Below are 24,811 nucleotides of genomic sequence, written 5' to 3'. Positions count from 1 at the left end.
TATCAACTGAGTCCACTCAACTGAGTGCACTCAACTGAGTCCACTCAACTGAGTCCACTCAACTGAGTCCACTCAACTGAGTCCACTCAACTGAGTCCACTCAACTGAGTGCTCTCAACTGAGTCCACTCAACTGAGTCCACTCATCTGAGTCCACTCAACTGAGTGCACTCAACTGAGTCCACTCAACTGAGTCCACTCAACTGAGTGCTCTCAACTGAGTGCACTCAACAATGTTCTACAAAAACCTAATACCAGTTGAAAAAAAAAAAAAAGCCTGATGCATTTAACATTCATTTTCTTTCCTTGATCCATCTGCCTTTCCCTCATTTCTCAACACCTTCTTCCCTTTCCTATTCAAGCCCCTGTGGGATCACTGTAAAAGACATCCTCTTCTCCTTGGACAGGATGGGACAAGATGCACAAAGAAAAGCACACTTGAACTCAAACCTGCAGTCCCGGCAAGCTGCAGTTCAGGCAACTTCTGCAGAAGATCAGAGGGCTGCAGGAGTCCAGGGCACACAGAATAATCGTACCTCACCAAACACAGAGAAGCACAACACCAAACCTATGTCTATAATTGGCAGCTGGAGGTGAGGAGAATCTGTAACAGCAGCGTTCCTCCACTGAAAAAGAGCACTGGAAAGAAGTGTTTCTGAAGTGAAGAGAAGCAGAGTTTAATGTGCTTGGTAACAAAATTGGGATTTAAACAGAGATTTGTGCTGGTTTCTCTGCTGTTAAAAATCAACATCAGGTCCACTGAAGTGTACAGGGCAATGGTGATGTGTGTGGTCTGAGACAGTATTTTTTGCTGTTGCTACTCCATTAACTTACTTAGTCATTGCTAATCAATCTACTAAGGAAATTAAATAGCAATCATTTTCTATACAAATTCCCACATGTATGCACTCGCCATCTTACTGTGAACCCAATCCAACATGCATGGATACTGGCTTTTCCTTTCCTCTGACTTAAGTGTGGGATGTGAAATATATTGCACCTCTTAACTCCTGTAATCTTGTTTTTTCAGACAATTCAAAGCACTTCTACTTTCCATATTAAGATAATCTTATTCATTTACTTAAAGGAGAAGCTATTTGCTAGAAGTCCAATATGCTATTTCCAATTCTGTCTTCTCTGAACTTTAATTTTTTTATGCATCTGCAAAACAGGGAAATGCCAACTTCATTAGACTCCTCGAGAGCACTATTTGGAAGGCACCACACAAATGTTAATCACCCCTAGTTTGAAGCATACTAAGAGAACACAGCAGTATTAGCTGTTTTCCAGTGAAAGCCTTAGTGGGCCTAAAACTATATAGGGGGCAAGACTTCATAGTGTATTCTCAGAGGAGAGGTTCATTAAGAAATATGCAGGGTGGACTCCTCAAGTTACGAGCTATCAAGAAGGAAGGACCATGAAAGGCAGCTGGCACCTCAGACAATCATCTTTTCAATAGGAAATAATGAGGTGCAGCAAGATGCACTCTGCTCTGCTGGCCTGGCTGTCCCCACAGCCCCACTGCTCCCACCCACATTCTGCACTGTGCAGCTTTTTCAACCTAGGAAAACAATTAATGGATATTTGTAAAGTGCTTTTGGAAAAGTCAAGCACTGTGTAAGCACTAAATGTAACTGCTATGGCAAGGAGACTGGAAAGGTTTTTAAATAGTTGAAAAACATACGCTATCTGTTTTAATAAAGCATTATTTACTCTTATAGCAGAACAGATGTTCTTAAGTTTTATGCCACCTTACTTTTGATTATACCACAGTTCACAGATAAAAGTAAATTTAAAAAAAAAAAAAACAAGCCGTTTTTTAAGATCATCATTACTGCAGAAATCCCTTGAGAAAAACATTTATTCAAACAGAACACACAATTTTCACCAGGCAGTTGTAAACCATAGAAATCATGTATGCAAAAGGATTGAAGCTTATGTAAATATGTGCATTTTGCACAGCATATATGCACAAACACAGTGTAAGTTATGTTTGCTCAGAATTTTTTTCCACAAAAAAGAGAAGCAAAACAACATTCTCCATCAACTGTCCATTTGACACTGGCAATACTGCCTTTTCTCTGAAAGCCTGTCTTGGTGCCCAACTGAACACTCTCATTCCAAAGAATGATCCAGCTGTCCAGCTGTGATATGGTTAAAGGAGCACCATTCAAGGTTAACAATCCTATTGTCATCCTCTAAGATACTGCCAACTCCAAGCACACAACCTGTACGTATACACAAAACATCACTCTCCCCTTGACACCAAATTTCTCCATTTCCTCCTCACAGGCCCTTACTGCTGCCCCTCTCTACCGGTATCCCTCATCATCCACATCTTCCCCTTCCATCACCGAGGTCCTGAGGGTCCTTCTTATCATTTGCTACAGTTTATGCTGTGGTATTGAAGAAGTTGATCTAAACCAGTCCGGGAATTTATCCACCACAACTGACTGGGCAGAAACAAGGGCAATCCTTAGAGCAGGGCAACCCCATCCAAAACCCTCAGTCACCAAAATGTGTACAATCAACCCCTCAGTTAGGAACCAGTGCTCCTGTTATAGTCTGTTTCTGACACGGCATCCCAGTAGTTTCAACTGATGCACAAAGGGCAGCCTTTGAACACACTCTTTACTTGCAATATCCTAAACATATCAGGTTCAGCTTTTCCACAGATGCTGTATTGTGTGATTTCATTTTTGTCATATTTTATTAGCAATGATTCAGCATTAAATAATATTGGGAGCCTCACACTTCAAGTCATTAAAATATTCCCCTCAATGTCATTAGCTGTGTATGTCTGCTGAGTCTTTAACTGTACTTTGAAGAACAAGAAATCGCAGACATGGAAACCACATGAGAGAAATGGCCTCCATCCAAAATGAAACAATTTAACATCCTAAACTACATAACTCAGTAGTAGTTTAATTATTGCTTGTCTGTTTATACTTTATGACACTACTCTGCAATACCGTAGTATAAAATCAGCTTGCTTTTACATATATATATACACACACACAATACCTATATAAAAAAGAGCATTATGTTTGTGCTATACACAAGAACATCAGAAGTTCATAGTCAGCCAAGAAACATGCCATATGCCCTCCATATACTTAACCCCATAAAATGCCTCCAGAACAACTTTCTGAAGAACCCAGCTGCAGCAAAGTGGTGGACAATATACGGTATGCCTCAACTATCTACAAAGTTTTTCAGTTTGTGTCAACCTGTTTGAATAAAGATTTCTTTGGAGAAGTACCAAGAAATAAAGAAAGAAAAAAAAAGAAAAAGTATCATATGCTCGAGTCCAAAAAATACACAGAATCATGGTGGAAATAAATGAGAGACATCTGGTTAAATTAGGGTCTTTGTATTGGACAACTCAGATGAAAGACTGGTAATGCACACTCTTCATTTCTGTGGTTTCAAATTTACAGGTACATATTTAGGTATCCACTAGAGTCCCAAAAATATCAACATGGGAACATGTTCATAACAGTTTCAAGCCATGTACTGATTGCATGAAGTGTCTGAAAAACTCCAGGTCAGCATCAAACCCCCTACAGAAACACTGACTCAATGCACTACAATACAGAAAGTATAAATATTTCCCTCTTTAATCTCCAGATGATGATGGACTTTAATAGAGAGATGCCACCCATCTTTCATTTCAGTTAGCTGAAAGAACCAATTAGATGCACATTTTCATAATGAAAACGTGAATTCAATGTGAAGCTTTGTCTAACAACAGGCTTGTACAGCAAAGCCTAAGCAGAGTTAAGCCATGGTCTCCAAGGGCTTCTCCTGGCACAGAATGCTAATGCAGGATACAGAGTGACTAACTGCATGCATCCACAGATGTAAAAGGCAAAAGGCCAGCAGATAACAAGAAAAGTGGATGCAGGATGCAGCCATGGGGGGGGAAGAAACATAAGTTTCTAGTTAGCAAAATTCATAATCACTCCATTTCTGAGTTAGAAAAATGCTTGACCTTTTTCGTTCAGCATTCTCAGGAAAGCAAGGCTTTAAGTGTACACATACACAACGCAATTGCAAGCTTTTAGAAAACCCACTCACACACCAGCAGGACAAGCCCAACCATGAGCACTGGCTAACCACGTGGACCATGCAGAGGAGACACTTCCATCTGGCCCATCACCTGCAGGAGCCGCAGAACAGCTGCTCAGTGATCGTTGACCCAACAGCTGAACACCTCCTCTTGGACACAGTCCGGCATACAACATAGGTGCCACTTCTTCCATGGCCTGGGGTATGACATTTGCTGCCAAGGATGGAGGGAAGCACTTTTCAGGTCCTGGATCCTCTTTTTACCCCAAAAACTTGAACAATCCTATCTCTTAGGACACATTAAAATAAGTTCCTCCAAACACATTTTAAGCCAAATTTAACTCACTATATAGGCTTATAGAAAACAGTCTTCTATGAGAAAATTAATTGTATCCATATTTATTTTTATAAGTCACGTGGAAACCAATTAAATTAATTAACCTCTCTCCATCAACTTTTCTGTTAAGTCTGTCCTCATGTGCAAGAATATGAAGACGGAAGAGGCTACATCATTTCCCTACTCGAAGCTGTAAAGAAAAAATAAATTAATGGACAGAGTAATCAGCATGAACACTTGAAAAATGCTTCCATTTTTACAATATTTTAATCTTAAACAGAAGATGCCTGGACAGTGAGCTCTTTAAAAACAATTACTTTTTTAATCCATCCATCACAGTGTCTTAAAATAAAATTTACTAAGTGATTGTGTGCATCCCAGGAATAAGTCTATTATTCTCAGATTTTAGGGATGGAGTAACCAAGATAAGCACTGCTTCCAGCCTCATATATAACACTCTGCACAAAGTACTTATCTTGTATTCAGATTCCAGGTTTTACAGAAGCATTTTCTATACTTCCAACTACTAAAAATCACTCTATTTCAAGAACCTTCACCTTACCTGCACTTGCATTTCCAAATATACAGCAGGAAAAACACCTCCTTTATTTCTACTCAGAGAAATAAATATCTCATGCAGAGATATATTGCAGCCTCATTCCCTGTATGACACAGGGATTGGTTACCCACTACTTCAGTGAGTCACTGTTTTTCTTAGTTTAAGGGTGACCTAAACCTTTGCTTCCTATTAATGAAATGTTTCATTTAGCTTATTAAAATGAACCCTGTACAAGTGAGTTCATCTTACCAAGCAGCACAAATCACTCTCTGAAATTGAATTCCTCTTATTAGGTATACACCCTTTTGTTCATGTAGAATCTGAAAGTTCAAGAACTGATTTTTGAAAAGAAGTGATGTTAGTCATGGCCAAGGTACTTTTCACATCATTATCTGTTAAAGGGTCAAACTGTGACAGATACACAGGATACCCAAGCAAGTAGGGGAGATAAAATTTAAAATACAAATACCTCTAGAGAGAGGATTTTTTTCTTCCTGTGAATAGAGTTGAGAGGCTAAAATACTATTAGCTGTTAGAAATCTAATGTTAATCTGAAGTCATGTTACAGAATCTGAAATTAATTCAGCTGCCAAGAAATTGCTGTCATCATTTGATACATAGAAAATAAGATCTCCCTTGTTTGGCCACGCGGGACAGTGGATTATCAAAGTTCAAAAAACAAAAAGAACATCAGTAGCATTCCCCTAGCTCACAGAATAAGACTGTCAGCTCATGCAATTTGCATTACCTTGGGCACTGTGGACATAACTAGCTCTTGCAAAGACGTTCAATTCTTAATTTCCATGATTTTAAACACTTAATTTGAGGATGCTTTGTGAATGCAGAATTTTAATCTGGTGCAGCCATTCCTACAATGTGCAGCCAGCTCACACACCCATCTCACACAGAGGCAAAATCTTATGCTCAGGAAGAACATAAGATACCCACCCCACCCAACATACTTTTGGCATTAATATATATATTATTATATAATATTATTATATAATAATATAATATAATTATATAGTATATCTATCTATTAATATATATTATTATATAATATAATAACATAATTTCTGGCATTTTCATGCCAGAATTTCTGCACACTTGGTAACACTCATTGGATTTCACTTCCATAAACTTGTCCTGCATTCCCTTGAAAACATAGAGGCTTTTAACTAATCACAACACACTGCAGCATGAAGCTTCACGTTTCCATACCCACTGTATGAAAAGCATGTTAGAAAAATTTATTTTGTTAGAACTGGCTACACCTAATTTAATTTGTCACAGCCAATGATAATCAATAAACAAAGATAGCATATCTTAAGCATAAAAAAACTTTACCAATATTATTTCTTACTATTTTTCAAACCACAATTGATCTACAGAATACATACATTGGCAAGCCAAAAGTTCTTTAAACCAAAAATCTTCAAAATGTGATTATTATATTTTCTAAGGCACTCTTTCATCAAGTTGTGTGAATAACTCTAAGTACAGCCTTTTCTCTGAAATCCACAACTTCATTATAAGAGTTAGAAAAATGCTTGATCTTTTTCATTCAGCATTCTCAGGAAAGCAAGGCTTTAAGTGTACACATCCATAACAGAATTGCAAGCTTGATTTCCACCATGAAATTTAAAATCTTTTAGGTTTCTATCTATGCCTTACTGTGCCCAAGCAGTGACATCGACCATTTCATGTCTTGAACCAATAATTCAATTTAATACAGCCTAATGGGTAGGAATAACAGCATACCTGAAACCTCTATCATGAACCAAAAAGATTAGAAAGAAAAATCCAAAGATGCAAGAGTTGCTGACATGGTGCTTTAAATACACTTTAAATATTTAAAATATTCTCATAAAATATTCGGTGAATATTTAAAAATAGAGAGATTATTTCTCTGAGTTGGTATCCGTATATTATTTTCTTGATCTCCATCACTTGCCTGGTCTGTGCTTTCTAGGGAAGAGTCCGGAAACCCCATTAACAGCCTGAATTACCTATGGATTTAGGTAGAGCTTAACCCAGCTTTTCAGCAATGACAGTTTTTCTCAAAAGCCCATGGTTGCTGTTACTAGCCTTAATGACAGATTGTTCATTAGATTCAGGACATTGACAAAGTGTGATTTAGATGAATGAGGTACTTCAGCTGGAAAAACATTGCTGTGAATTATGCACCTTCCTCAGCTCTTCCAAAGGCACAGTCTGTTCCTCCACAGCAATCCTTTCAACTCATAAACACCATAAAGTAGGCCAGGAGCTCCTGAAAAGCTACTCTCCTTCTACAAGTATATGCTATCCCCCTCCTTCCATGGTTGCAAATCTAGCCAGACTTCCTCAACAGACAGAAACAGCAAATCATCCGATGAAGATAACAGATGAGCACAATCCAGAGAGCTATCCAAAGGGTAGAGTAATTTACATGGTAGGGATCTGGAGATGCAGCCAGCTAACAAGGGTATGCAGGGTAAAATCATTCCATGAGCACTGGGATCATAAGAAGGAAAGCACATGGTTCCTCTCTTCCTAGAATAGACCTAGAAGACCTCTTCGGGATAACTCCACTGTTACGAAGAGGTAAAGAATAAAAATAAGGTCCCGAATCCAAAGCAAAGGATTCAAGGATCTATGTTGTTCTGATGAAACAAAAGACCCACGTGCTGCTCCATTTGAACAGACTAGAGTCCAAAAAAGACAGAAGGTAAAAGCAGCGTAAAAGGCCACAATACACAGGGAGTCTGCCAAGCTGCTCACAACACATCCTTACGGTGAATGAAGGGTAAGCACCAGGACAGATGGCAGAAACTTTTAAAGCCTACCAGTGGCCTTTTTTTCTTTTGTAATCAGATGTAGCTGTAGAGATTAACACAACATAGTAAACAGTTTGAGGATTACACTGAAATTCATCTCTGTATGTATACACTCCTAGACAAATAAACGAATACAAAATATATTCTGCTTCATCTCCAGCCAGGCTATGATTTCAATTTCCATCACATCTGACCTCTCAAGTAAATGTCACTCAGTTGGAAATCCCTCAGGGCACTAAATGGACTAAGTGAGGTATGTAAACACTGCATTGTAGTGTTGAGGAATACATCTGGTCCATGCACCTCAGCTTGCAAGCCTTGGACTGAGATGCAGATCAAAACAGACTGAGCTCTAGGTGGGAACCCAAGAGAAGAGGCTGTGAACTGCCAACCTTTGGGTAACTAGGAGCCTGAAGATGGGTGATGCCAGCCAGGTGGATGAACACAGAGTGGGGGGCAGTAGCAGAAGACTCTGGAAGAAGAGCCAGACTTGTGCACAGGTAGACTATGAGGGGATAAAGGCCCAGGGGTTCCTTTGTTGGAGGTCCTACTCAGAGGCACCCAGTTTGAATTCTTTCTGTGTTACTGTGCCATGAAAAAATGACTTCATGGAACGAGACATCTGAGACTTTGCTATGAGAAACCTGGGGTTGAACCAGTAAGGAAACCTGGTCTGAGTGGGGTGTGTGGGGAGTCAAGTGGGGCTTCTGTCATCTCACTGGAACCACCTGCCATGAAGGGGCTTCAGTCCCAGTAGTTAAGGTCTCTGGTATCAGGAGTGTGACTGCCAGCCAGGAATGCTCAGACTGGGAAGTTTCCTTAACAGTAGCACAGCATATGTGTCTATGGATTTTCAGTTGATTTTGAAAACTAGATTCATGATAAAACATTGCAACCTTCAAAAAAAATCTTCACAGAATGATATGACAAGCTATGACTTAGCATTCATTAAAGGAAAACACCTGTTCCTTTGGCCTGGTTTCAGCTGGGATAGAGTTAATCTTCTTCTTAGTAATCATTTAGACATCATTTTTCATGCACTGCTTAATTAATGTCAAAAATCTACTTAACAGAGAAAAAAAGAAACCAACAAAGAAACTCAAGAAAAAATATCTCCTGAAATAATTTCACCTATACATATCCCAGTGACTAGAGTCTTTCCCTTAATACCACAAATGTATGTAGAATATTGCTTTGTTCAGTTATATTGACTTCACTAGGAGCATACTTTGAGAAAGGATTGTAGGACAGGGAATAAAGAGAATCACATTTTGTTCATAATAGCTTTTGACTTGGGAATCTAGAAGACATCTAAGCAGCATATTCTGGTTAATTTACTTTGATATGTGAAGATTAACTCCAGGGAAATAAAAATAATACATTCAAGGATTCTTCTCACCACCTCTATAATTGTTTCTATTGTCATAGATTCAGTAAATCCCACTGGGAAACCCCTAAGTATTACAAGCTGCTCTATTCAAGATAATAAGTTAGCCCATGAAATAACTTCCCTCAATAACAATCATTCATAATAGATAAATTACAAAAGGTCTTTCTAATACACACATACAGTAACCAGAGCACAACTGAAGTCCAACCAGCACTGACTGAAGCACAACTAAAATGAACAAAGGCAAAACTATCACAATGCCAAAGCAAGAATCCCATCTTAAAAAGGGTGCCTCACCCTTGAGTCACTTTCTTGTATCCTGCATACCAGTTTATCTCAGCTGAAATTGTCATTCCAATAAACAGGTGCATTTTTGCACACTAGCTCAGCAAATGAAACACTGCAATACACCTGCCTGACAAAGTAAACCAAGCTCATTTTATATATAAACATGACTTGAGTAATTACTGTAGTGCCCTGCCCAAACTGTTTTCCAAAATAAACACACATGGAGGGTTTGGATGTTGTTACCGTTCCAAACACTTACACAATATAATTATTTTTTACCACAGTCACTCTCTTCCTTTATTCTGTGTGTTCTTCACCATAATTTGTGCTCAGGTACAGTTCAGAAAAGTAATATGCTTTCTAAATCTTAGCATTAAAAGTGAAGTATTGAAATGTAACTTCCGTATATTTGTTAAGCTACTCTTGACACAAAGACTCCCTTGCTTTATTTCTAAGCTCATTTTCTACTAGAGCAGCAAACCACTTAAAACACTTTCATAGGATTGCACGGTATTTGAATACAAATATTTGGATTTTGCATTCAGTATTAATTGCTAAGTGTTTCGCTATTGCAGAGAAAACAGATGCCTCCTCTTAATGCACACTCCTAAACCACAGGTACCAGACAGATGCTGAATGGCAACAGAACGTAGATTACTAGTTTCCCATCTTCAGCTGAGTATCTGTAACTGGGATCTTTCTTCAATTTATGGTCAGCCAGCCCAATATATAGTTCTCTGAGTTGGCACAGCTTCTATTCTTCCAAGCACATAGGTGCATTCGTTCAAAGCAAAACCAATTAATCTCCACCTTCTTAACAGCAGAGTTTGTTTGGGCTTTCCCCATCCTTTTCTGAGACAGTAGAAAAAAAAAAAGAAGTCTGGTCTTTGCTCCTGTTGACAGATGTGCTGAATGTCAATGAAAACAGACTAACTTAAAAACCACAATACCTGTTACCTTCCCAGTCAAAAGCTGAGTTTAATAAAAGCTCCATACCTGCAACATGCTTTCTTAAGGACTTCAGGTAGGTAAGTAATAAAAAACAAAAAGAGAAGCAAATCTGCAGGTGGTGTAAATGGATACAGCACAAGGGCTTAAACAAACCAATTCTGATCAGGCAGGCGTCAGTTCAACACCCTGAATGAGTGCTCCACCCTATGCTTTTGAAAAATAACCCGGGGGAGGGAGGAAGACCATTAAAAAAATAAAACCCCAAATGAACAACAACTTAAGAAAACAACTCAGGTTTTTTAACTCATACATCATTATGAACTCCAGATCTAACAAGGCCTAGTTAGCTACAGATTTGCATGTTGTAGTTAGTTCATTTTAATGTCTAAGAAGCTCCCAGTAGCCAGGACAAATATAAGACTCCTCTCCCAGGTTGACTCTTTGATACTGATCATAGAATGAACTCACCGGGCAGCTTTTCTCTCAGCCAGAGAATTTACATGACTGTCTCTCCTCCAATTTCTCAAAACTTATTAAAACTTCAATTACATTTTAGGACTTCCGTTCTTTTGTCAAATACCGCTAAAAGCAAGTAGCAAGTTCAAAAATATCTGGTGCAGATTAATACACAAACAATACACCAGGCCAGTAGGATAGCACAGGAAATCAGCATAAGTTGTTTTCACTGCACTGTGTTTTCATTTATTGTCTGAGCAGCACAATTTACCAAAGGTTTGCCAGCTTCTTCAAGGACAAAAAAACGGTTTCAAGACAAACAGAGGAGAACCAACATATACCAAGGGAATGATGCTACAGACACTGTCATTCAGAGGCTATTACATTTTCTACCTACTCCATCCTTCTTTCACTCAGCCACCAGCAGCCACTGCTCAGCCTAACAAATACAAAGCCAAACAGGAGCTACAACCATTACATGTGTTTGGATCAACTGAAGGAAGAAGTGCTGTGACACTAACTGAGGATCTAGACCTATAAGTGTACATTTGAGAACAGTTTTAAATTCCTTCATTATTTATTAATTTTAATAAAAAATTTCTACAGATCTCATATAGTGTTTACTATCTAAATTAGAAAGAAATAGCGGTTTCTGAAAACTTATTAACAAAAAAAAAGGGCAACAAAAGGAGTTCAACTCCTGTATTTATTTTTTTTTTAATTGAAGGGGGTGGGCATTTTCACTGTCTTTTCAAGCCCTCCTCAAATCCTTCACTTGAAGCAGTTGTTCAGTTCCTCACAGTTCCTCACCTACAGCTCTCATGCCTCTCTCTCAAGCTGTTCTGTGTCATGTCAAGTCTTGTTTTGTTTCAACTATACAAACCCTTTATGACAAGGACTTAGTCTATATTTAGAAAATGCTGCATAAACATATAGTGCCATGTAAGCGTTTTACAGTTTTACTGGTGTTCAACTTCAGCACTTTGCAAGTCACATGAATTGTCCTGGGCAACTGCAAACTATAAGGGAAAAAAGAATCATTTATGTGAGCAGGGAATTGCTTCTTTTATACATTCCTTTTTCACCCTTAAATATTTTCAAAGCATATAGAAACACAATGAAATATTTACAATGCAGGATCTCACTCAAATTCAAATGAAAGCATAAGAAAACAGACAAACTCTAAAATTCTCACACCCTTTTCCAGTAGTAACTTTTTGTTTGCCTTCTTCAATGAACAGTATCATCATAAGACCCTCTTAAACCAAGGCTACAAATAATGTGTGCATTTCCAATACACAGCTTTCAGAAACATCTTGCCCACAACATATTTAACTCCTTAAAACCAAAATAAAAAGCATTTTTTTTTGTTTTATTATTTTCTTCCCATCCCCCACCTCCCAGTTATTGACTAGAGATGTCAGAGCAGATTTTTAAAGCTGCAAATTTGTTTCAATTTTACTGTTACTAAAGTAAATGAAAGAAATCCTTTTTTCTGAACCATTCACTATTCCTCATTTAGAACAGAGCATAGCCTTCAACAAAGCTTACCTTCTGACTTTGAGAACATTTTTATTTTATATATAAATATATATATTTTTATTTATTTATTTATTTATATGTGTGTCTGTATGCAGTATTTACCCCAGAAAACTGATCCCTACAGTGTCTTGGGAATATCAGTTATCCCTGCAAGCAACTCACAGGATGAGTTAGCTAAAACCTTTATTGAAGTCTTACTAACACCCTAGTCATCTTCATCTTCACTCTTAATTTGAAATTATTATAGGTAAAAATGACACGTGTCTCTTAACAAAGAGGATTCAGATGCATAAGCAAGTTATCAGACCTTTAGCTATGCCACATAAGGTGGCTATTTGCATGTTCTTAGCTCATGCTAAACACTAAATGAAACAAATTCAAACTAACTTTCCTGTACATTAGAAACAGACACAAGTGTAGCAAAGCTGCAGATCTGACAGTCTAAAACAGCCTTTTAGCTTCTGGTTTTGATTTCTGCATGGTAAAAGTTTAATCTGTAACAAAACCTACCATTAACAGACAATTGTACATTACTTCCTTATTAAGGGCCATGAGCAAGTACTAAAGACTGGTGTGAAATTTGCTGAGACCCTGCCACAGACAGTCAGCCACCAAAAACATAATTGGCCAAGATCAGGACGTTAAAATGAGGGTTTAGAGAGGATAGAGATTACCTTGCGGCTAATGTGACTAATCCCTAAATTTCTGCTAACACCTTTTTTGCAGTAGAGTAGAACAAAGGCATAGAGCTGAGAGAACAGAACAGCTGATTTTCCTTTTCATTCCCCACCAGCTCTCCTCTGTGTCTTTTTCTTTCCCATCTCAGCAGATGCCCTAGAGTTTGCTATCTGTAAAATAAAGATCAGCAGATAAAATGAAGACATTTGTGGCGTCAGCTTTTATCGGCTGACAAACTAATTTATTTATATTTCTTTTACTTTCTCCTCATCTACTCCACATGCATGTTTTCCACAGCTCTCTACTCAATTTTATTCTTCCTTCTACTTTCCCATTCTTTATCAGTTTCTGAAAATTTTAAATCCAGGGAATCATCTAAACAACCATGATTTTTTTGAACCTCTGCTATCAACATCATAAAAAATCTAAATGCCCATATTGTGCCCTTGCATAATCACTACCAGTATAGAATAGATTCCTATTGGTACAAAGCACCTTATTTTCACATGCACTGAACTTATATCAATTGTATTTGCAGTGTCTTAACCATTCCAGAATTCCTACTTTTCTGGACTTACTTACTGTAAGAAACATTTTCATAACCTAATGTTTAGAAGTACTAAGAATTTAATGATGGAACAAAACCCCATCAAAACAGTACAGGCTCAATAACTTGAAAATCAGTCATTAATAAAATAATTATTGTACACAGCAAACTAACAGACACTAAAATATTATTATGGGTGTAATCACGGTCTCATGAAAATCAGCAACAGTTTTGCTACTGGGTTATGGGACATTTCTCACAGAGCTCACAGCCGCTACATTGAAAAAAGGGGTTCAAAACCGTAACAAATTAGGATTCTTGAGTCTCCTCCCCACAATATAACCACTGTACGAACTGTACCTACAAAACACTACAGAATTGATATAAAACAAACCCACTTTATTTTGCTACTCACAGTAAGGGTAGAGCCTGCTATCACCTCTGCACACCACAGTCCTTAACACCACATCTAATGCAGATGAATCAACTGGAATGCCTTCATAGGCTGCTTCTGCAAGACACACAGGTGTGCCTTCACATGCCAGGTGGGGGTTTATTTTAGCCAAGTAGTCATGCAATAAGTCAACGGTCTGGAACACAAGTCCTATCAGGAGAGGCTGAGGGTACTAGGGTTGTTTAGGCTGGAGAAAATGAAGCTCAAGGGAGACTTTATCACTCTCTGCAACTACCTGAAAGGAGGGTGTGGAAAGGTGAGGGGTCAGCCTCCTCTCTCAGGCGACTAGCGACAGGACAAGGTGAAAGAGCCTCAAGCTGTGCCAAGGGAAGTTCAGACTGGATATTAGGAAAGATTTCTCCACTGATAAAGTGCTTAAGCATTGGAACAGGCTGCCCAGGAAAGTGGTGGAGTCACCATTCCTGGAAGTGTCAAAAAAACATGGCACTTTGTGATATGGTTAAGTGGATACAGTGATATTCGGTAAAAGGTTTGACACAATTTTGGAGGTCATTTCCAAACTTAATAATTCCATGATTCTATTATACCACAACATTGCACTTCTACATGCATATTGAACTAACACGTTACATGATATCCATTTGTAAATGCCGTTTCCTACAGATGCTGTGTGTCCCAACTTAAAACATATTTAAGTATAAAGAAATATTAAAACCTTAACATGTCATTCTAAGCACAATTGATACCTTACACTCAAGCTGAAGGCATGATCTGCTCTTAAAGTATTTGAGAGGTCTGTGAATCTGAAAGAATGTACATCAACTTCCAGCATCAATTTACTTGAAATAAATATGGAGAAAACCACATCATTTTCCCTATTGCCATTTTCTGCCAGTTACCTCCCTTCAGCAACATCAAGAGTAAAAACATTAATATACCATTGGAAGAATGTCCTTTCCAAGGCAGTTTAATAATTTCTGAATGCAGCAAATGAAATTGTTAGCATTTTCATCCTTTCAATATACAGATTACGTTCTTATTTAAAGCTTCTGTGTTAACAACAGAATAAACAGTCTTGCATAGACTACAGTATTAAGCATAGTGGCAACTAATACAGAAAATGAAAGGCAACCTCATTTTTGGAAGAATTTTTATTCTATTTCCATTGTCTCTCTGCCACATGTTCAGTTGGTCATCAAGAATCCAACCTTCATATTTTAAAGTATAAAACCTGATAAAACAGTTACCAGGGCTCCTATTCAAGTTAGTAGCAGTTTAGCCACTGGCTTAAACTTCCCCAAGAAGTGACAGCAAAAGTTTGCTCCTCTCCTCTTTCCTCACTTTCATATAGCAAAAAAATGAATATAAAATACTTGTATTAATAAATGAATGAGTCGGGATAGTTCAGAAATATAACCCCAGAAATTGGCACTGCACTAAATATAGCTAGAAGACACTGTAGAATTTGGAATCACTACCTAGCACACAGAACAAAATACAAAGCACTGCTGGTGTATTTGGTTACTGGCAGAGTGGGCAGGAGCTGTCACTACAACCTCAGCACAGCACATCCCTCTTGACCACCTTCTGGCTGTACTGGGTGACTCCCTCTTTGTCAGGGTCTGAGATTTTCCTGGCCTGGATGATGACAGGTTAACATCACCGGAAGGTGACATTTCCACAGACGTCATTGCTTCATAGATAAATGACCAAGTTTGGACTATGTCACAAGCAAGACACAGATGAGAAACCTGTAGAATACTGCTGTACTATTACCCAAATCTAAATCTTACTGCACTATACAAAATCAGTAAATTACTTGAGAGCTGTTATTTTTGTATTAAAACATTTGAAGAGATCACATCAGGACGAAACATCAAAGGAGGATCAGCAAAGAGCCTCAAAACAAGAGTGAAAGAAGAAAAAAAGAGAAGAAAGCCAAAGCTGGAAATATATTAGAAATGAACGCTACACTTTCAGAAGCAATGATTTGCACTACCAAAATTTATAGGAGAAGAGTGTTTTTAAAAGCTTCCTACCAGTCTGTCACAACTGGTTCTTCCCACTGGAAAACAGCTGTGACCCTCAGAAGCATTACTGACTGAGCTAGATCTCAAATTCCTGATATGCTAGAGCATTATAAAAAATTAAGTGGTATTTCCTTAAATAATGTAAAAGCATCATTACATTCTACGAGTGCAGAACTGCTTTCTCTCAAACATAACAACAAAATGAAATCCAGGAAAAACTTTTTTGCCTAGACTGAAAGAAATAATCCAATAGTATTTAGTCCTTGTGGAGAAAATGCTGCATAAATTTACACACAAATCCTGGAATTGGATCTGTTAGGAAGTTTCCACATCTATGCCAAATTATCAAACAAGCTATATAAACACAACTAATCCATTAAAATAAGACTATGGGACTCAGGATGCATATTCCAGTTCAACTGTCTGTCTTTATCATAATCACTGCTTCAATTTCCCTCGTATAAGGAAAACAACTACACATTCATACTTCAACACTCACAAGGGCTTTCATAACAATAACCAGGGCAAAGAAATAGTACTGTCTATAGGCAATATAAAACATTTGGATACAAAATCATCATCACTCAGATCTTGTAATACCCCTCAACAGTGTATTTTTTTCCTTTTAATCTTTAGCAACAGACTACAGCGCACATTTAATAAAAATCTTACTTTTTCCACATTCAGGACATGACTGCTTTTCCTTATTGCTTGCCTGTAGTTTCTTTTCCCCTACACTATCATACATATTATAAAACAACTACCTTCTCTATGACAGTCACATTTCAGGTAAAGACAGTACACTTCACAGGAAGCATTATCATTTCATTGCCTTACAATGGAGAAATGATACTACAGTCTTCAGTCACAGAGTGTGTGAGTTAGTACTATCTAAGCAATACACTCCACTATGTAGTGGTGAGAGTTGTGGTGAGAACAAGTCAAAAAGCAGTAAGTACAAATAAACATTTAACTAGCAAACAGCTACAGAAGTTTAATATCATTGTTTGCAAAATATATGGCTGCATCTTCCATACTCTCAAAGTTATAGGCCTTTGATGAATACACAGGGAATAGGAATACACATGAAACATTACAAGTACAAACGACAATGCACATTTAAAGCACTTGCAAGTTCTGTATCTTACACGCCATCTCAGCCAGCTAAAGTCAAATACAAAAGCATATTTATCAAGGTAATCCAGTTTACTATCACTGCAAAAAACTGCCAAATAAATGCAATATTGCAAGAAAAACCTGATGAAACTGCAGTTATTTCTCGGGAAACAAACCCAGCCCCCACTTGCCATTATTTATGTACATATTTCCTTTTGTTCCCCCCACCCTATTCCATGATGAGCCCCTCCATTGGCAGTAAAACTGTTCTTAAGGGGAAGACATGAGGCACTGAACCTTCTAACATAGAGTAACTTTTGCAAGATAGAAACATAGTTCAGTCCTTCCCCCTAACAAGCCGGTAGTTATTCCAAAACTAAAGTATGAATCGCTTAATAATTTGACTGTAAGCATTTATAAGGTTTCTTTTCCATTGATATGCTATTTCATCTCCTGCTTTACTTGCGTCAATCAACCTCAGAAAAAACACTGTGCAACATTCACTTCTTCCCTTGCTGCAAAGGTCTGTAACACTTGATAAATACACAGCCTCCTTTTATTAGAACACCTCCAAAAGTACAGCGAAAACAAACCAGGAACTTAAAATACTAGGGAAAATGTCACGTCCTTAAAATATGCAGATTTACATTTTTCAAAATCTATCATTAAGTTTAATGTTACAAAATGCTTTTCCCAGTGACCTGTATCTGCTTCAATCCCAACAATTCATAACAATCATACATTGGCCTATGCAACTCTGCCCTTTCAAATACTCCAGATGAGCTAATCCAACAAAACCATAGTATCTTCCATAAGCCTTCCTGGAGCAGTGAGAATTTCTTCAGATGGAACAATAGCTCTACATCTCTTTCAATTTATGAAACACTCTATTTAGCAAAAATAAAACCCCAAAACACTGAAAAACAAAATTCAGCAATATCAAGTTATTAACTTTAAAGGCTTTTGTGAAGCATTATGTTCAAATCTAAGAAGAAGAAGACATTCAACCACACACAGCTTATGCAGCACAAGAGATCGTGCTGTCACGCAACCATATGCACAGATCTGAAGATACAAGATGCTTTTTCAGCATCTTCTGTGACTAATAGACTTAAAAACCAAACACTACCTCTTGTAACCCAGACATGGTATATATCCTATACACTGTTCCAGGTCCTCCTGGTACACTTCCCTATCTATACTCAGGCCTGCACTAAGCTCTCCAGAAGGCAGGCCTCGCTTAAGCCACCAGGTACTCCATGAAGTACTGCCAGGAATCAGAGCAACAGGACTTCACGCTGTGGGCTGACAGACGACTTTCCCATTGAATTAAATTCCCTCTCCAAAGTGTGGCAGAAAGCTGCTGCACTTAGTATGCCTCCAAACCCAACTGGGGAAGTTACTCAACTACAGGGACCACTGCACTCCAGACTCCAAGAGGTAAAGGAAGCCCAATCTGCAGAAAATATCCCTTGTTCATATGTCTCGCTTTCAGCAGATTCTGAGACAGTGCTGCCTATTTAGGGGATGTTGCTCTCTGCTTGGGATGCAAGAGAGATCCTTCAGGGTGAAAAGTCATCATAATGTCTCTAAGAGGACTCTCTAAGGCTATTTGTTCCTCAGAGTTATTCCAGGTCTGAGTTAGTCCTTTCCATTTACATTTGCAAGAAAACATTCTTGAAATATTTTTTTACTGTTTTTGTAATACTTTTCTGTCTTACAGCAGCCTCAAAAACCATGGCTAAAGCAAGCACTGCAGAGATAATCCCTAATACAAAAAAAAAAAAAGTATTACTACTACTTTCTGGTTAAATACAAATATTACTGTCTTTTATACCAATTGCAATTGTACTACAGGCACACAGTGAGGAGCTGTAAAGAGAATAAGAACCCTCCTGAATGATTAGGCACAATGTCTTTGCTATCAGAGCTTTTCCAGTTCATTAATATTTCACTTTTATATATTCTTCAGCTGCTTTTACAACATGTTCCTTTCTCTCCTTCTTAAGTATGAGCAAGGAGAATTGTTTGAAGTAACTAGTAGACCTTGCCTCACATCCCCACCTCCATGCCCCCTGAGAGTTTAACACTTCAAGTGCAATATATACTGGATAGAAAAACACATCTGGCGCAGAGAGGGATAAGAGGATATTCTGAGTCTCCTTTCTAGTTCCATTCAATAATAAAGGTGTGCAATAAGACAACAGTGTACTGCAGTTTCTGTCTATGCCAAGACACTTAACTGCTATCAATGCAAAGGCAAGACAGAGGCATAAAACTGGGTGGCAGGGGGTTCCCTTCTCTGTGGAAAAGCAAAATAACTGTTCTTTTGCAAGACAACTTGCAGCAACATTCTCTTCCTTGCCAAAAGTCGAAGATAACCTCTTTAGCCTGGAGAAGCAACACAAAAACTGTCTAGAAGAAATAAAGGATTTTCATGAACCTTTTTCATAATGAGCACTATCATTACCATCTGCTCCACTTTTTAAGCATGCCATGCGATTTTGGAAAACACAGGCAGCATCCTCCAGCTCCCGCCTTACAATCCATGGGAAATGTCGCACATGACCGCGAGCGCCCTGGCCCTACCCATTCATATTTCTGAAACCACTTCTCCCTATCTTCTTCATAGCTTAACTGCAGATTGCTTAATAAACACTGAGGGAGAAAAACAGGAAAAACATAGAGAGAGGAAACGCCAAAAACAAACAAACAAACAAACAAACAAAAACCAGACCTACTCTTCTCCCCCGTCACCTGCCGCAGCGAGGCCGGAGCGACCGCCGGAGCGGTGCAGCCGCCCGGCACCGGCTCCCCGCAGGCCGGGCCCGACGGGCTCCGCGACGCCCCCGGGCCGCCCCCCGCGGCCCCGCCGCTGCCCCGGCCCCGGGACACACCTGCGGGCGCCGATCCCCGGCCGCCCCGCCACAAAGACGCCAGTGCCGCCGGTGTCCCCCCCGCCGCCCGCCCGCCCTCGCTAATCCCCGCCGCTACCGGAGCGCGGCTGCCGGGGATCAGCGCGGAGCTGCGGCACCGGCAGCCCCGATCCTCCGCCGCCGCAGCCGCGCCGCCGGTCGGCGCAGGGCGCCCCGCGGCCGCCGCCCCGCCGCCGGCAGAGGCGAGGCCAGGCAGGGGGGGCCGCCCGCGCCCCGGGGCGACACCCGCCGCATCACCTCGGCACCTGCCGTGCGGGGCGAGGCGGCTGCGGGGCACCCGCACGCCGGGGACCCGGCGGCGCTCCGCGGCCTGGGCCGGCTCTGCCCGGCGACACCACTCTGCCCAGCGTTACCTGGCCGGGCTCCTCCAGCGCCCGACGCGCTCACCGTCCGCCGGCGGGGGCTGGGGACCCTCCTGGCAGCGCGGCGCCGTCCCCGCCCCGCTGCGGGTCGCTGGGTCGCTGGTCTCCTGCGTCCCCCCCGGCGCGCGGCGAATAATCCGTGCGGAGCAGCGGCGCCCCAGCCCGTCAGTCTGTCCGTCTGCCCGTCATGTTGCGGCCGGTGTGTGTGCGCGGCGGGCGGGGAGGGAGGGAGGGCAAGAGGGAGGGATGCGGGGGCGGTCCGGGGCGGTGCTTCCGCGCGTGTGCCGGTGCGGGGTGCGGGTACCCGTGGGGCGGTGCGGGGCGGCCTCGGGCTCTGTGTGTCCGTGTGCGGTGGATGATGAGCTTGTCCGTACGCGTGGGGGTGGGTCGTGTGTGTGTACGCGTACGCGTGTGTCATTGCGCGTCCCCGCGTCTGTCCGTGTCCGTCTGTCCGTGTGTCCCCGCGCGGAGCACCTCCCCCGGGCGAGAGGCGAGCTGGCGGAGAGGGGAAAAGTCCAAGTCCGTCCGTCCGTTCCCCCCGCCACCCCGGGAGAAATTCAGCTCCGCTCCGGTGTGTTTACACTCACCATCTGCTCAGGGATTTGTATGTATTTTTTTCCCTTTCCCGGAGGGCGGTGGAGCACTCTGATTTCACTTCCTCGTCCTTTTTTTTTTTTTTTCAGAAGAGACGTGTTTTGTAATAATTTCCCCGTTGCTCCATCGGCATCCCGACGCGTTCCTGGTTCTAGGGAGGGAACGAGGAAATGAGGTTTAAGAAGCATTTCCACGCCAAAAGCAGGTCTCGGCTGCACCGCTGTAAGAGCAGAAGTGATTTCCCTAGAATATCGGGTAAGGGCAGAGGTCAATTATGTGGCGTTTAGGTGTAATGAATTAAGTTCCTTATTCAATTCAGAAGGAGAAGGTAAAACAGAGGAATAACCACGTTCTTTGTGGCTAATACTTAAGGAATATGACTGAGTTTTCATACCCTGTTTTTTCTTGCTAGTGTATACAGGATCCCTCCTGTATCACATACCGAAGTGAACTACCTTGCCTCATTAAGAACATTTAGGTAAAATGAGTGACAACTCAAAAGGGACAGGCTGCAAGTATGTGCCTTATCCCCTCCTATACCAAAAAATAACATGCATAACTCCTTGCACTGAAGAAATGCATTGACTTTGCAGACTTCTGTCTCAACAGGAATCAAATGTGTTCATTTTGTAACATCAGTGCTCCTCGTGAAACTGAAGGACCCAAAGAAATTTTAGCTAGTGGGCTTATATAGAGAAATGTAGGTCAGAATGAAGTCAACGAGAGTTTTGAAGAATTTTGAGTAAAATAGATTTCCATAAAATACAGCTACAACTTAAGAACAACAATGAGATTCTGCTGAAATTCTGAATAAGAATAGTGTGAGAGTGCAGAAGTCAGTGTCATACTTAGTATGAAAGTATCAAGAAACTGAATAATTATAAATATGTCTTTACCAGAGCTAAGCTTTCAAACAAATGAGTTCACCATACCTAATTATACTTAAATATAACTGTCGATCTGTTCAATATGTTCACAAGTCTGTTCAATGAAATGTAATAACCAAACCTAAAGGTGTTTCTGTTTCTTCTTTAGCCAGATAATAAACCTAAACCAGATAAAATGTATTACAGTCACAGAGGAAAGTCTGGCATACGCAGCACACAGCAGCACCACAAAAAATGCTATGTGAGAGAATGGAGAGAAATAGATTTTGAGTAACCTATCATCCACATTTAAAAGGCAAAAGATCTCATATGACACCACCTCAAGTGTAAATGTTCCTTATTGAAAGTACCTACCTTCACAGTTTGGGAATTTCAAATGAGAGTATGCAGTGAACAGATCATTTTACTGAGAGTTAGTTCATAACCCTGCAAAGTACTTAACCATGTACTCAACTCCATTGGCATGAGTCATCTCAATGAAGATGAGGATATTTGCCATAAGTAAAATTATGGACCTGCTTAGCTGAGACAGCCTTGTATTTAGAGACAGAGGAATCCGTGTTTTGCTGAATCAGGCATCTCCTAGATGTATTCAGCTGAAGGTTCACAGAGCCTCCTAATGGTTAACTCCGGTTCTCCAGTTTCTATAAGCTCTTCAGCATGCTTTGCCCTGAAAGATGAGCTGTGATTAAGCAGAACTTCCAGACACATTCACAAGTGATGCATCCAGTGAAGCTGTTGAGGCTTTGATCAGCCCAGTGACTCAGGCAAATGAACAATAGAGTCAGCAGCTAGAGGTTGTATGGAACAATGTCACCTTTTCCAACATTAAACTGTGTTCTATTGATTTTGGGGTGGAAGCGGGGGGGAGCCCCAAACATTGTCATAAGCATAAACATTGAGCAATGCCTGTTTTTAAATAGGTTTGCTAGCTGAGGCCCCAGCAGCTAGCTATAGGGAGTACTGGAAGAAGAACCTGTGTATTACCACACCCTGGATCTGCCCAAGCACATGTAAGCTGATTGTCTTCCCTCCCCCGCCTCCCCCGTTTCCTTGTGGTGTGGCTCTGGTGACTTCAGCAGAAAGCTGCTCTGTATGACAGGGTGTTTCACCAAAACCTTCATTAGGTTTTGCCGGCGCAACAAAGCGTTAAAAGGAAATTTCAGATTCAGAGATGTGTGGTTTTGCCAGGAATAAGACATTCTCATTGACTGAGAAAAAAGGGTCATGAAAGTCGCTACAACTGACACATCTGATTCCCTTGCATTATTTGTCTGCTCTTTGCCTTCTCTCTGTTTGCATTCATGCCTTGTTTCCTGACCAATGATTTCACATTATCCCCATGCTTGATGCTGCCTTCTTCCAAAAAAATAAGAGGGATTCGTGTTTTTCACACTTTTAGCACTTGTTTTTTCCGTCTCTGTATGTATGGATGCATCACAGGCAGGTATAGGGGAAGCTGAGACGTGAGATCAAATCAGTTTCAACAGTTACGTCCATCAGGGTTGAGCATGGCCTCAAGGCCTCAGCCCTTCACCAAATAGGCATCTCTGTATTCTTGAGACAAGTCTTTCTGCACAGAGAAGTGCTAGTCTGCCTTATTCAATAGACTGTACGCTCAGTGGTTGTCTGCAGGAAGTTTGGGGCTGGTCAGAGCTATAAACAGTCCTTTTGGAGTAAACCAGATTAGTCTGTTTTGTAGGAGCATTTTACAGGCCAAAAAGGAACCGGTTCTGGAGAACAGCTAAGTATGTCTTGCAGTGACTCGTGACCACAGTCTGGGAGAACAACCTAAACTTGGCACTAGGGTACTCTGAGGCATCAGTCCAGGGGTTGTATGGACTTCACTAAAGTTTTTCTCTAATGATACTAGTAGAGCCAGGCTGGCATTAGGGGTATTTCTATACCATAGTGACCACAAAGCACTCTGGTCAGGTCCTGGTTTACCTTACCATCAGAGGACTGTGCAAAGGAAGCCTCCTATACCAAGTTGCTTCTACTCTCCTTTCAAAAGACATCTGTTCAGTGAAGCATTGTCACGCTAATCAATATGTATTGGTTTTGTATTGCACACAATCATATCCACTTACACCTTTGGAGCAAGGATTAATCTAGTGACCTTCCACTTACTGTATAGTGCCACGTATGTGCGATATACTGAATAAATACTGAAATTGGTCAGTTTTTGTTAAAAGCGATGAATTTTATCACCCTAACACTGAAATCTCAAAGGATGTTGAAGCCCACTTTAGTTAATCATAAAAGAATAATAATCTGAAGCAGTTTTCAAATTACTGTTCATGCATTTTGTTCCCCTCTTTTAAACAGGCTGTAAGTTGATTTATACTCTGTCTTTTGGCTCCCTCAGCGCCAATGGCAAAAATGACACCACTTTTTAGAACTATAACCATTTTCACTACTGAGGCCAGAAAGAACAATTACAACTAGAAATACAGAATTTCTATTCATTCAAGAAGATAAATGCTCCTTACACTTCAAAATTTAGTTGATTAAGAAAGGTTATTTGACTCTCCTTTTGATGAAAAATCTCCAGTTTGGCATTAAAAAAAGATCAATCCCCATACTCTGGCTTTTCTCCTTATTTAGTCTGTTAAAACAGTTTCAGTTCACCTATTTTGGCTTTGTTATTTCCTTTCAAACAGTTAATGCAGATATTGTCACTGTTCATTGCTGGAAATTGTGATGTCAATGAATATATATCTGCCACAGAAGGGCAACAAAAAGATTTCTCATTAACAAACCAGCTTTGTAAATATATTTTTCTAGTTTGATTTTAAACACTGTCAATATGCAGATTTCTTGCTCTATTGTTA

The 24,811-nt window shown here is 40.2% G+C and overlaps 1 protein-coding gene across 1 annotated transcript in view; it reads right to left on the bottom strand.

Moving 5' to 3' along the window:
* Positions 1-20,522, bottom strand: part of CCSER1 (coiled-coil serine rich protein 1) — a 650,146-nt gene extending 629,624 nt beyond the window's left edge. The window contains exon 1 of the mRNA XM_017831720.1: positions 20,488-20,522. The gene's annotated coding sequence lies outside the window, so the exon portion shown is untranslated. The remainder of the gene's footprint in view (positions 1-20,487) is intronic.
* Between the last annotated feature and the right edge of the window lie 4,289 nt (positions 20,523-24,811).

The sequence above is a fragment of the Lepidothrix coronata genome, unplaced genomic scaffold, assembly GCF_001604755.1.
Source record: "Lepidothrix coronata isolate B3197 unplaced genomic scaffold, Lepidothrix_coronata-1.0 Scaffold195, whole genome shotgun sequence".
Classification (NCBI taxonomy): domain Eukaryota; kingdom Metazoa; phylum Chordata; class Aves; order Passeriformes; family Pipridae; genus Lepidothrix; species Lepidothrix coronata.
This window is presented reverse-complemented; position numbering and strand designations above follow the sequence as displayed.